This window comes from Euprymna scolopes, chromosome 13 (genome assembly GCF_053919585.1).
Source record: "Euprymna scolopes isolate OS-2025 chromosome 13, ASM5391958v1, whole genome shotgun sequence".
Classification (NCBI taxonomy): Eukaryota; Metazoa; Mollusca; class Cephalopoda; order Sepiida; family Sepiolidae; genus Euprymna; species Euprymna scolopes.
Window position 1 is genome coordinate 83645778 of NC_136494.1, and position 15680 is coordinate 83661457.

Genomic DNA, 15680 nt, shown 5'->3' on the forward strand with positions numbered 1-15680 from the left:
AAAGAAGATAATGCTGACTATTTTGTGGTCCTCGACCGGTCTCATTCATTACAATTTTTTTAACGCTGACACAACCATCACGGCGGTGAAGTAGTCAACAATTTGATGAAATGCATCAGAAACTTCGACAACAACACCCAGTATTAGTCACCAGAAAAAGCCCAATTCTCCTCCACAACAATGTCTAACCGCACGTTGTTAACCGACCCTGCAGAAGTTGAACAGATTGGGCCATGAAACTGCCTCATTCGCCATACTCTCCAGACCTCTCACCTACCGACTATCATATTTTGAAGCATCTCAACAACTTTCTGCATGAGAAATGCTTCAATAATCTAAGCGATATCAAAAACGCCTTCAGCGACATCAAGATTTTTACATTACTGGCATAAATACACCTGTCTTGCATTGGTAAAAGTGTGTCGATACTGATGGTGCCTATTCTAATCAATAAATTCTTGTTTGAAGCAAGATCTGTTCATCTAAATTTAAAAGTTAAAAACAGCAAGAACTTTGCTAACCTGATACATAATACACTGTTAACTCATGTGTAAATTCTCTAACATTTTCTATAAAGAACACACAAAGTTGTAAACATTGATATTTCTCATATGTAAGGAAATTTGAAAATGTTTATGAAGTTGTATTTAAATGCAAAAAAATTTTATTTCATAATAAACACAATCATTAGCATACTTTTTGTAAACATTTTAGTCATTTGTAATACAACTGTAGTGAATGTTGTTTATGTAAAGCTTATCGATTGGACAACATCTCCATCTAATAGGGTTTTTATTTCGATCAATCAGAGAAGCGAGAATATTCATAGCTAAAATTTTGTACGTACTATAAAAACTCAAACACACAGCTTTCCTTTTTCTCTTTTTTTTCTATCAGAAACAACGTACATGACTGCGACACATCTTGCCTAGGAACTTTAGCGTCGAAGGTCATCGATAAGCGAGACACACACGAACTATTAAACACAGCTACAGTATATACAGTTTAATTAATAAAACAGCCACACTAATACACACACACGTTAACACTCAAGGCTACAGCCGAAATGAACATGTGTACGCAATTTCTCTTTACAGATAAAACACCTTTCAACTACTCAAACACTTTGAACTTTTATTCTTTACGAACTCTTTAATTTTTACCCTCTTAAAAAGTCACCAATAAAATTCCATTATTTTTGTCATTCTTTTTGACAGTGCCCTTTATTTAAAAAAACTTTATCAAGAAAGTTATTTTTTAAGTAATCTTTCTTAGTTTACGTATCTATGAAAATTAGAAACTACTGGAATAACTTAATGAAATAATATTTTAAGGATTTTTTAAAATATGAGAACTTTTAGCTTAATTCATTTAGTAGAAGTATCATATTTGTAGATCACATTAAAATACAATTTTCATGAATCAAAATATATTTTTGGGGGAGGGGGCAACGTGTCTACGGCTACATCATGTACTGTATATAAACAAAAGCCGATGCTTCCTAAACGAAAAAAAACAGAATAGAACAGTATTTTTTCTGAAGAACTTCCGGTTTTGATCTAACTGAATAATACAAGAATAAATTAAACATTCAAAATAAATATATAAACAAAAAAAAAGGCATTCCACAAACAAAAGAACAATATTAGCGAAAACTTCTGAGATCATAAAAAATTATTTTCAACAACGACAAGTTGTTGTCCTCTTTTGTAATAACATCTGTTTTTGGACACAGTCATATCTAATAAAAAGCCCTACTTGGCCTTTTGGTCAAGATACCATCCCACCACCAACCCAACAACCGAGGGAGCAACAACAACAGCAGCCTCCACAACAGCCGCAGCAACAGCCACGGAAGCAGACACAGCAGCAGCAGCCAAACCAGCCGTTGAACCAGCCTCAGTAACAACATCAGCTGCCGCGGCCAATTCCACAACCAATGCCACGAAAACAGCGGCAACAACAAAAACAGCAGCAGCCAAAGCAGCAGCAGCAACAGCCAGAACAGGAGCAGCAGCAACAAAAACGGCTGCAGCAACCAGAACAGCAACAGCATCAACCAGAGAAACAGCAATTAGAGGAGCAGCAACAACCAATGGTCACCACACCAATTGAGACGGGGACCAAGCGAAGAAAACACTGCTCCTCTGAGGATGAATCTGTTAGCGAGAGGGAGAGGAACTCAACCTCACCACTCCCCGGTTCATTCAAAAGAATAAAAAAGAAAAGCAAAAAAAGGAAAGGGGAAGAAAAGGCAGCCCTCACTCCCTGTGAGCATACACCACCTCTAACAACAACACAACCCACTTCCACCCCATACCACATACTGCACCAACACTAGACACCGCACCAATACCAAACACTGCACCAACACCAGACAGACACTCGTCCCCACACCAATGCAAATTGAGCGGCCATCCCAGAAAGAAAAGAATGAACCCGGGAAGGGGAGAGACCCTTCAGATTCTCCCACTTACGGACTCACTCCAACAGGGACTCTCGCCCTCGAAACAAGAGAGGAACTTTGTTTTGTAGACTCCCTGTCTGTGGCAATGGGCTTACCACACTGGCAGAGAAAAAATTTAAAACCTCTGCTGGACTGCCAACAGATAGGGGGAAAAGACATTAATTTCCCGGACGCCCCACGGCTAACAACTTTCGTCAGGCTTCCTGAGGCCTGCAAAACCAACGTGTGGACAATGCTGGAGGCCGCTGAAGGGGCTGGTCCGGGAATTGAACTGATTAGGAAAAATGACCCTTCCCTTGAGGAACTCGCAAAACAATGCAAGGGAAGGGTCCCAGTGTTGGTCCATCCGTCACTCTATAGGGCCCTTAAATTGACTTACCCTTTGGATGTCGGCGGCATTGTGAGAGAAGGTCAGGACATGAAAAACCTGACCACCTTGAGCATTGCACACAACGTCGGTGTCCTTTCCCTGGCTGACTTCGGAGCTGAGTGTAACACACCTTAAGGTAGGTACCATGGCTTTGAATTTGGCTAGTCTGAATGCGAGGGGCTTGAGATCATCGGGCCAGGCGGCTCGCCTTCGGCACGACCTCTTGTCTCTGGGAGTGGATGTTGCTGCGATTCAGGAGATGCATTTCGTTTCCTCTGTGGACTGTCAGGTGCTGGCCCGAAACTTTGAGGTTTTCTCAGCATATGGCAGCCCGCGGGGGAAGGGAGTATCCTTGCTAGTTAAACGTACTGTTTCCGCGACGGTCGACGTTGTCCATAGGGATGCGGAGGGCAGGCTGGTCGTGGCAGATGTTGCCGTAAAAGATTCTGTGTTTCGGGTGATTGCGGTTCATGCGCACAGCACTGCTCGTGAGAGGGTCTCATTCTTCAGTCAGCTTGACGCGTTTGTAGATTGTCGGAAGCGGGTAGTGCTAATGGGGGATTGGAATGCCATCTTAGACCCCGACATAGATAAGGTAGGAGGCGGAGCTAGAGGGTCGGAGAGGTGCGAGTCAAGCCTGGCTGATCTGATGGCTAGATGCAGACTGGTCGACAGGTTTCGGGTCGAGCATCCAGGGCGGGAAATGTGGACGTGGACCAATAGCGTTTCCTCCTATCCAAATACCTATTTGGACAGGATGTTAGTTAGGAGAGGCGAAGTAGACTTCCTATCCTGTCCCATGTTCACTTGGCTAGGCCGGACGGACCATAAATTATTTATGGCCCGGCTGAAGCTAGGAAATAGGCCTAAGTTAGCGGGGTATTGGAAGTTAAACACCTCCCTTCGTGAGATACAAGACTTCCAAGATCAGTTAAGAGAATTGATTAAAAAGGCACTAGTGGGGGCGGTTACCGGGAGTAAGTGGTAGTTAGGTCTCAAAGCCAAGATCAGAAGCTTCTCCATCAAGTATGCCCAGCGCCTCGCACTAGATAAGGCCAAGACGAAGAAGCAGCTAGAGCAGAAACTAGCCCAGGCTACGGGGGAGGGTGATAGGGTTAGTCAGGAACTAGCTAAGTAGGACCTTCTACGCGAGACTAGCAAGCGTTACGAAGGCCAAGTAGTTAGAGCTAGGCTTAGAAAGATAGGCAACGAAGCAGTCAATTCTGATGCAGACGTGCGCCGTGAGGTTTCTAGGCGTGGCTCGGACAAATACATTGCGAAAGTCAAACATCCGGATGGACGCACCCTGGAATCGACTCGGAAGATCTGCGAGGGGTTTCGAGAACATTTCGAGGAGCGTTTTATGCAGCAGCCTGATCTTCCGGTCCTTGAGTTTAGCGACTATTTGGCCGACTCTCCCCGCCTCGAGGCGGCTAGATTAGCTGGTTGATGGAGCGGGAGGTCTTTAGTGCGCTGAAGCAGGTCAGCTGTGACAGATTGCCAGAACTTGATGGTCTGCCATACGAACTGTACTTGAGGCTGTCGCCCATGTTTCTGCCTCTTCTGACGGATATGTTCAACCATTGGTTTGCTCAGAGATCCATCCCAGGGCAGATGACCAAGGGAGTGATCACATTGCTGAAGAAAGGTGACGGGCATGGAGGGGAAGAGTTAGACGACTACAGGCCCATAACTCTGCTAAACACAGAGTTGAAGATTTTGGCCAAGGTCCTGTCGAATCGGCTGCAGGTTGTTATCGACAAGTTGGTTTAACCAGAACAGAACTACGCTGTGAAGGGGATATCGATTGAGAACAACTTGCACCTGATCCGCACGATCCTAGAGGGAGGAATAGATGACGACACGGAAGCCGCGCTGATCAACTTAGATCAGTCCAAAGCTTTCGATAGGGTCGACCATCATTTCCTGGCATCTGTCTTAGAAGCCGCCGGTTTTAAACTGGACTTTTGCAAGTGGATCTCCATAATGTATCGACAGCCCATGGCTGTCGTGCAAGTCAACAGAAAGCGCTCGAAACCCTTTGTTATCTCTCGGTTGGTTCGTCAGGGTTGTCCGCTGTCGCCCCTGCTTTATGTCATGGCTTTGGAGCCTCTTCTCCGCAAGCTGAGACATGGGGAGGCAAATTCGGCCCTGCGCAGAATGGCTCTGCCTGGCGGCTCAGCTGCCAAGGTATCTGCGTTTGCCGATGATGTCACGGTCTTCGTGTTGGGCTTCAGAGACATTGAGGTCGTGTCGGAGGCACTCACACAGTACGAAAGAATCACGGAGGCCAAGATAAACCGCAACAAGTCGGTAGGACTGCGGTTGGGCGCATGGAGTGGCAACGCAAACCTCCCGGCGCCCTTCAGCTGGACAGATGGCCCGGTCCGGATCCTCGGCATGTGGTTCGGACCGGGTCTCCAGCTTGACAAGAATTGGTTGGAGGTACGGTCAAAGGTGGAGGCTGCAGTCAATTCATGGCTTCCTAGGAAACTTTCCTTAAAGGGTAGAGCTAAGGCGTGTGCCACTTACATCTTTCCTCTCATCCTTTACCGACTGGCCGTACTTCCCCTGCCTGCACAACACCTAAAAGCTCTTGTCGAACTCTTGTCCTCGCTCCTTTGGGACAGAGGAAGACACTGGGTGAGCAGACAGGTCTGTATTCAACGTCCATGTGAGGGAGGCTTGGGAATGCCGGACTTGAAGTGTCATCGAGATGCTGAGAGGCTGGCCTTCCTGAGCCACTATATGTAGGATGACCAACCGTGGCACCCCGTGGTTACTGCCGCCTTCCCCGACCTCATTCTCGACCCTTCAATCGAGAGCCGTCGCAGGCCGCGGGGAGAATCTGCCTACATGAAAGAATGCCGAGCTGTGCTAAAACGACTAGCAAGGTCCAGTGACCTTGTGACTGCTACCCGTAGGGAACTCCACAGGGATCTAGTGAAGGGGGCCGCCGACGACCCGCTATGCGCGTGTTTGGGGTGGCAGCAGAGTGAGATCTGCTCCGCGTGGAGCTGGGCGCCAGGTTCGAGTCATCTGAACAATTCGGAGTTCTCTCTAACCTGGCGATTGGCCCGAAATGCACTTCCACTCAACAACATACAATGCAGTTCCGGGTTTTTGGAGTCGCCTGATTGTCCCCGTTGTGGGACAACGGCCGTAGAAACTACGGATCACGCTTTCTTCGATTGCCGCAAACTCCACCAGTACTGGTCGTATGTCAGCGGAGTGACGGCTTCCATTGATCCTGAGCATCCTCGCCCAATTACTGTATCCAATGTTGTGGACAACGTGAGGCCGCCGTGGGACCGGGAAAGACAAATGGTCTACGTTACGATCCTGGCCGTGGCGAGAATGGTGATTTGGACGTCGCGTCTGCAAGGTTGCCGGGGGGTGTTGTCTTTTTCTGATCAAGATCTGATCGCTTTCTTTAAACACCAACTACGGGTGAAGATCAGATGTGATAGAAGAAGGCTGCATCGCGCGGCTTTTGACAGAAGATGGATACATGTGGCAAGTCTGTGTGTACAAAGAGGAGCCAAATTTGAATACGTGTTCCCCGCCTAGGTGTGGAACGTGCAGTTCGGTAAAGTAAAATTAAACAAGTAGCCTCTCAGCTAGCTGAGTGTGTGTTTCATCCCTCCCCGATTAGGAAGCCTCCAAGATCCCCATCCCCTCTTACCTGCAATTTTTGTTTTCACCCCTTCCTCTAAATTTTACCCATCTTGGAGAAAAAGAAATACAAACTAGCCTCCATCCCTTACCCACAAAAATTTATTTTCTCCATTCACCCCCATCTAGAGGGCATCCCCACCTAGAGACTGACAAGCAGGTTCCTTTTACAAACCTAGTGGAACGGGCAGTCTATCAACTAGACGTGGTTGGGAGGGTCCTACTAATCACCTTTTGTTTTTTCTTCCCCCGCCCTCGACACAAATGAATTATTGTACCATTTTATTGTTATCTTTTTTGTTTTTACACGTCAATAAAAAATGTTTTAAAAATTGGGAGTTAAGTAGGACGTCCCCCAATATGAAAGGGTGAATGCGGTATTATGGTGAAAGAAGATACTAGCTGGGAGAAACTTTTGACTTTGTTTAGTTCTGGAGTGACAAGGATGACCAACGACCCCCACAATCCCCCCTTTTGAGCTGGCCATGTGCCTAAGTTTTTTGTTCATCGTTGATTTTGACTGTATTTTTTAACATGAATAAAAGATTTAATATCTCAAAGTGTAGTATCTGTTCTTCAGATGCTGCACTTCCATTTCTTGTTCTCTTTTGGTGGAGGATCAGTCCTTCACAACTGAGACAATTTTTTATTTTTGTACCTGTTCTCCACGTTAAAAAACGACCCTGGTGTCTAACTGTCCCGTGGGGAGGCATAGTAAATAGGTACTATAATATAAATAACTGCAAAAATTTTGGCCAGGAAGAAAGTATGCTACCTGTTCTGATGTTGTCTTTCATCTTTTCTGTCCCCATTCAATAAAAGAAAAATCCTTCTAGATTGTGGCAAATTTTTGTTCCGATTCATAGTGACACTTTTTAGGGATCTAGGTTTTTCCCCCACATTAAAACCGATTTGGTTTTTTACTTGTGCACTAAAAGACCTCAAAATATATCAACTGGTATACATATGTAAAACTGCATTGTTATTATCATAACAAAAACCTTGGTAATAATAAAGTTCATTTTACTTTTGTAGGTATTGGTTAGACAAGACTTTTGTGTATATATAGATATATACTAGCAAAAGTACCCGTCGTCGACTAGGTTCAAAATCAGCCTACAGAAAATGGACTCTGATTTATGAAAGTATGATAGGTTATGAAAAGGAAGGGTTGTAAATTTGGGTTGAAATTAGGGGTATCAAAACCAAAGCAAAATATGATGAAAGTAAAAATAAAATAGATAAGCCCCATAATTTATTATACCATACCTGTCCACACTGAAACACTTATCACAATATTCTGTGGATCTATATTAAAAACCCCTGTTAAACTTTGTGACATATTTCCATTCTATGGAGGTCAGGTGCGAACGAACACCCCATCATTTTATTATACCATATTTCTTCAAACTGAAACATAATTATCAAAGTATATTTACGCAGATAGATATGAAAAGTCTTTATTAAAGTTTGTGCCTATTTCCATTCTATGGAGGGCAGGCGCGAACGCAGATCCCACGATTTTATTATACCATCCCTTATTTAAGTTAAAACATACTTATTAAAGTAGTCTTATGTGCATCTATATCAAAATACTTGTAAACGTTTTTTTTTTAAATTTTTTTATTTCCATACTTTGTGGACCAGGCGCTTACGCAGACCCCACAATTTTAATGAACCACCATTCTGCAGGATCAAATATACCCATTCCTGTGTCTCGCTACATCTTCTATCATTATATGTAATCAGTTTTTTAAAATAGTCAACCATATAGGAGCCTATTCGTGACCAGACACACACAGACATTAAGCTTATATATATATATATATATATATATATATATATATATATATTAACCAGTAATGTTTATAGATTTATTACCAAGTAGCTGAACTCAGATCTCGAGGAAAATTAAAGCATATATGGAAGCATTATTATTACGTAAAATGTCAATTGCGTTAGGATTTCTTTGTTTTTAGTTACAAATTAATAAATACAGTAGACCCACAGGATACGGCATTCAAAATTACTAACAAAATACAGTCCACGTGTATATAATCATAACATTATAAATAACACCGTGAGGTGGCGCAAATACTGTAACCAGAGGCCGGAAAAACCTCGTATTTCACATCGTAACTTGAAAAAACATATCTTAGGGCCACCGTATCCCGGGATTCTACTGTAATAAGATACGAGACAGTTCTGTTAATGGGATTTTATATTAAAAGCGAATAATGTTAGCGTGGTTATTTAAATTTGCATCATCATTATCATAAGAGTAGTCGTAAAATACTATTGTATAGCTTAATAAGGTGATTATGATGTGCATGTACATTACTATACAAAAGCGTCATACAGGTGGTAACCCGAGCTCATAATATCGGTTCTTACAAGCAGCAAACTTACTTACTGTTAAACTTAAACATCTCATGTTTGTCTCTGATGCAAAGGCAAATGTAAAAGTCAAATATGTTGTTACAGCGTTACTACTTAATTAAAATTATTCCTAGAAACAGATTCTCTATTTCTCTTTGCATGTTTTTCTATCTCGCGCACATCTTGGAGATGACTGTGGCTAACAACAAGATTGAAATATGGGTGTTCTAGGGTTGAATCATTTAATCCATACCTGCCTCAGTTTCTAACTTCCTGGAAAGAGGAGGTAAATAAAACATCTCGCACATGTGCACACTCACTAAAACTGCGAGTATTATGCACCCATGCCATATTTTAAGTCTTCTATGTACTGTTTTAAATCTTCCGTGCATTATTTTAAAGCGAATCGGATGACAAGATTATTTGTCTGAAACGAAGGAGTGACACGATCTCACTTGTTGAACATTGTGTTACTGTCAGACATGATAGAAGGCTCCTTTTACTATTAGAATTTGTACACAACTGGCCAACTAGTAGATGGTTTGCAACAAATAAAAGAAAACCGGTTTTCATCAAATGGAAATGGAATTATGTCGTCTTTTCTAGGGCGACAATTTTATCATTCCACGCTGTAACGGTCAATGGCGCAAGAAAAATTTGAGTTTATACATTAGATCATCATAATTTTAGGAGTCACTACTACTTATCTAAACTGTAAACTCACAATAACTTTTTGCTAACTTAAGTCATCCTTTGAATTATTACATTCATTTATAGTTATGCTTATATTTTTGAATTGCCTTTTACTTTGACTTGTATGATTGCAGTTTCATTAAATTCATTCATTGTATTGTTCTTGGTCACATAGGCTGTAACAATGTTGACTCTTCAACAAATGTTTTCAGGGTACAATACGGTTAATTCTCTCATTGAAATGGCTATATATTTTTTAATACTATAATCACCACTTATCAAGGCCTGGTGGTCACTCAGGGATAGAGGTTAGTTGGTTGTTTTTGTTTTATGGCATATCAACTCTTTTCAGGTTATTTAATGCCGAATCCAAAGATTTTGAAGAAAAATTTTTTTAATAGAATATATTTGTTGTTTTCAAGTCGGTTTCTATTTAACCCATAGTTGGAACCCTAACAGGTACTACCACTCCGGGTCAGAGTGGACCTGGGAGCAATGGTAATTAAAGGGTGGCTCCACACTCCCCAAAGCCCACAAGCTGGGGCCTCACCACTGGATATAGTTTAAGGTCATATCAGGACCAGAGGTTAGTGACGGTGGAAATTGGCAAAACTAATTATTTAAAAAGACGGTTAAACAAGAACTTGTTTATATTGGAGTTAAAACAGCCATGTTATAGTCAAAGGAGAAGCAGCTCTAAGGTACTGTGTTCAATAGATGAGCAATTTTGAAAAAAAAAAAAAAAAAGCTTTGCTTATTCTTCCAGGATAATAATTTATCAACATTTTTAAAAATAATTTTATGTATTACAATTTAAAGGACAACCAATGATATAGTATAATGTAGATTAAATCTGATTGAACACACAGCTATCTATAACTTTTGTCATCTTGTTTGTCTCCGTGCACGCTGGATGAGGCCATCTGCTTAAATAGCCATGCAAGATATCAAGAAAATGGTTCATATCATAAAGGAATAACGTTATCCATTAAAATAGAGACCATAGTTGAGCCATGACTCTTTAAGCTGAAAGGTCAAAAGTCGTCTAATAGTCAGTGACTGTATGTGTGTATATTTAAATCCCCAAAACAGTGTTTCATGGTAAACAACAGGTGATCCCTTAAAAAAATAAATTATCACTGGTACTATATTGAATTCGAGAGAGCAAGTTGATGCAGTGATTGCATGTGATTAAATGACTTACTGACTAAATAGTTTTCTAACGAATGATATTTTTTTTGTATAGTTTAAAGGTTAAAAACTTCCAAGACTATATGTGTGTGTGTGTGTGTGTGTGTATAACGTGAAAAGGATGTTCTAATATATTACTTAAAATCTGAATCTTGTTTGTCTCCGTAAACACTGGATGATGCCATAAATGATGACGTCACAAAAGGATAACCTCACCAAAAGAAAACTTCATCGTATAGAGATGGGATAACCGCATACAGGGGATGACAGCACAAAATTATGTCATCTATCACATCAGAAGAGGCGGGCAATAAATCATTTATCTAAACGAGTTGTGAATCTTTGTGTCACACGTCGTTCATTGAACAAGCGTCGACTCCTGAGGACCTAATTTATTAAAACTTCGGTAGAATCATGGTGTCTATAAAGTTTGACATTTAATTGATTTATTGTTAGAGGCGAGAAATAATTTCAGTGCTTTCTCATAGATCAATTCGTTGTGTACTATTATTTAAACACAAAGGTTGTTTAACTTCGTGATTCTTTCTTTGAACCTCGTGTTTATTTCAGCATCCCAATTTATAACAGTTAAAAGGAGACAGTTTAGCATAAAAACCTAACCACCGATTGCTGTGATAAATAACGCTTATCTGCGAGTTCATCGTTCAAACTCTTCGGCCTCACATTCAGACATGAATTGGAACAAATACATTAAGGACATTGCCAAGTATGCTGCAGAGAAAGTGCGCCCTCTCTACCATTCTAAGGTTACGATCAAGATTCGGTTCTGGGAAGGGGTGAGACACTCGCTCGACAACAGCTCGTTTCTGCCCTCTTTTCCAATCGACCACACCTGGCCTCTCGCCACCAATGTCACACCGCACAATCTAAACGTCAGGAACACGAAATACTTTTCAAGAGATGTTCACGACTCTTTTCTTTTCAGTCGCGTGCAAGCGACTCTATAAGTCGGTCGGTCTGTAACACTTTTGCGCTTGGACTTTTTGGTTAAGATCAAAGGTCTGTTGTTAATAGATGCTGTTCTCAACTTATTCGCCTTTTGGCCAAGATCAAAGTGTAGTATCTGTTCCAGCAGATACTGCAAGCAACGACCATATGTGGGGGCAACCCCACATATAAGACCTTGGTCAATGTAAGGGCAACCCTTCATACCAATTGTCACTATCCAGCTCCCCTACTCCTCGGGGAGTTGGTCCCCATTTCCCCTTCACTCCTCACATTAAATATCGGCCTTGTGCCTAATTTGCTCTGTGGGAGAGCAAATAAATACCCTTTTCTTGTGTTGTATAATAAGGGGACAGGCTGTGAAGAAATCGGAGAGGCAAGCCAAGAACGTGATGAGAGGGTCACGTTTTCAAGCATGGCAACATGGAATGTTGGACACGAGCGTCACCTGAGCTAGTGACACACATAATTGGAATGCGGTGATGTTTCAAGGCCAAACAAACAAAAGGAAATTGGCCTACAATCGAAAACAACGGTTGTGGATTATTGGGACAATTATGCTTTGAATTAATCAAAAATAACATCAACAAATATTTTATGACCAGATCGGAATGCAGCTGACATTCGCAGCTGGGGCTAGAGAAACGTGACCGATACCAATATAAACAAAGATGTTTTGGTTTTACAAAAAGAGTAGCCGGCCGACGCGGTGAGAACAAGTCTCATCTATCAACACCCCCGCCACGCCACCTATCTCTAACAACACCTCTCTCCTCGCTAGTGGAGTCAGTGACAACCGACACCAAAGTGTAAAGAAAGATTGTTTAAAATGAACTCGAATTCTTTTGTAAACAGTCGAGTCTTTTAGTTGTCATTCCAAATATACACTCATCGGTAAACTTGTCCGGCGACCATTTGTCCACGCAGTTATATATACTGAGTGCACACAACGCAACACTTGGCCAAAATCAAAGTGTAGTATCTGTTCTTACTACATGCTGTATTTATGTTTGTAACTTTGCGATATAAAGTGAAGGATCATTTTTCTGTATTAATTTAATGTAAAATGATCACCCACTTTACAACTAGTCAGTCTCAAAGCCATTCAAGTCATTCTCCAGATCATTCAAGTTGTTTTTGAAGGATTCCAGTTATTTTTTAAACATTCAAGTCATTATTAAGGTCATTCAATTCATCCCTAAGTTCATTAAAGTCATTCTATGTCATTTACTTTTTATTTAAGTCATTTCAGCCCATTTTTCGGTCATTTTAGTTTATCTTTATAAGAATTTCATGTCAATCCTACATTCATGCATTCATTCATTACATGAGAGCATGCGACTAATCGGCCTTGTTCTTCCCAGCTTTTATGTCCTCCTATAAAAAAAAAAAAAAAAGGATGAGACCAGAAAAAAAAATAGCTTCTCCCATCATGCCCTGCCTTCCCAAGATGCTCTTTGGGTATATAAATGAGCTAGCCATCCTTTCCTTCTTTTTTCCCAAAGAGCGATGCAGATACGCCCAGTACGTCGTATATTACTTATTTTTCCCCCCTTTCGCATATACCACACAGTCATGCTAGAAAATTACACACACCAGAGAGTATTCAACATTTTTACAAACCCACAATTCGCTCATACATTTCATATCACTTTCACACTTAGATCGGGTCCAAAATGGCGTCTCAAATCTAATAGTTTCTTAACTATCGGTCAAGCTCCAACCTCTATCTCATCGCCGTTGTGTTGCATCTGTAGCAGTTACAAGAATCTATTTTTTTTTTTTTTTTTGTGAATCAACGACCTCCTCACTGAGTGTTTCAATCACACACTGGGTAATCAGCTGATGAGGTGCATTGATTTATCTGTCCCCTAAGGAACTTCGACCCTTTTTGGGAACTATGGTCAAAAAGCAGAGAGAACTCAACCAGCAAGCAGGACGTGTCTCTCTCTCTCTCTCAACCGGACATAACAGCTCCTTCACTTTTGCCATAGAAGCTGACGACTTACTGGGCTCTTTGGCATATCAACCCTCACAACAGAAACAGCTTACTTCTAACTGGCAGATCATCCTTTTATATTGAATAAACCGTTTTCTTCTTTTGTCTTGAAAAGTTTTATTTTTGCGTGTGTTCATAGATTTATAATTCGGAGAGAAAACAAAATTCTTCTTTCGACCACTTATCTCTGTGTCTGTTTTACACTTACTCTAATGGAATGTGCTCTGATAAACTCAAGGCACTTGTTCCCTCTCGCCAAACAGCAAAATCTTACCTTACATTGCAGAGGTATCTAGAAACCAGAAAGCCTTCTAATCTAGTAAATTTTTGCCACAAACTGCTAGACTTTGGAATTTTCTAACTGTACTTAGATGCTAGAAGTATAAAAGCAATGTAAATAAACGTCTCGCTACTCAACTGTTTACAATCCCCTATTAGACATGATCCCAAATAGTAGCCCCTTACATCTAAGTAGCAATACGCCTTGTTTAAGGTGAAGATTTGTTTAATTAAAAGCAAAAAAAAAAGTCACGTTTTCAAACTGACTGGATTCAAAATTATATTTTTATTAAAACTACAAAACAATTTCTTACAAAAAGGAAACCATTTATATTTATTCCTTTTTAAAAAAAAAGTTTGAACTTAATTTGCATATGTCATATTATTGATACGGAATGAAAAATGATTAATTTTTGTGTTTTAATTTTTTGTTTTTAAGTTAAAAAAAAACAACGTATCATGTGTTTCTAAGATGTAAATATAAATTGTTTTAGAATTTTAATAACGAATATTTGGAATCAATTTGAAAAAAACATAAAAACAAAAAGAACTAAACATTTTTACATCTGGAAAAATATAGGTATTAGAATGACGTCTTTTATGGTGTTGTGATAAATCTATCCATTTCACCTGCAAACATAACCGAAGTGCTGAAAACACATTGGTCCACCATTTTTTTAATCAATGCAAATATTTGAAAGAAAATTAGTGGAATATTGTTTTGAAATTTCAAGCTAGTCGACAGTATTAATATCAATTAGGGGGTGAGGAGCGAATTCTAACAATTATAAATAGCATCTTTTATACCGTTTATATTTAGAATACATTATTCAGCTTCAAAAAGCTCACTTTGAGTAAATAAAATGATCATTTCCCCCTGAAACATGAGAATTATTTGATTCATACCTGTGGGTTTATAAACCAATCACAATAAATATCAAATAATAGATGAGAATGATGATGAGTAAAAAGGGGAATCTTACTTTCTTTGCTTGCACCTTTGATCGGTAAATATAAGTGATTTAGCTTCTTTTATTTCATGTATTATCATAAAATTTTATAACAAGTAATTAATTCAACAGTGCTAAATAAGTAGAGCAGTAAGTTATGAAAAGATGTGGTAATTAAGCTACACATACTTTTGTTTCATTCGTCGTGAGCATTTGCCTGGCGCGTTCTTATAATGATTAAACGTGGAAAATTCTTTGTAGCTTAATTGTCAAATATATTTTCATAACATATATAATAAGTTTAGATAAAGAGTAAGGTTACATAAGAACTTTAGTACATTATCAAGTCAATTAGGGTTACAGAAAGGGGAATAAAGGGGAAACCTCATATATATATATATATATATATATATATATATATATATACCGAATTGCATGTTGTATCCACGTGTATTCCTTTTTAATATATTTTAATATTTATGAATAAAAAATCAATGCGAAAAATATATAAATGTTTATATCTTTTCTATATTTATTTCCTGTGTGTTGGCGTGTAGGAATACAAAAATTATGTGCTTTTGAAGGAAACATTCTTGTTTTTTCAAAAGACTTTTTGTATTCCTACACGTCAACACACAGGAAATAAATACAGAAAAGATATAAACATTTATATATTTTTCGTATTGATTTTTTATTCATATATATATATAT

General features: G+C 39.8%; 1 protein-coding gene across 1 annotated transcript in view; it reads right to left on the reverse strand.

Annotated features, from left to right (window-relative positions):
- Positions 1-15680, reverse strand: part of LOC145292291 (ADAM 17-like protease) — an 872700-nt gene that overhangs the window by 443452 nt on the left and 413568 nt on the right. The window lies entirely within an intron of this gene.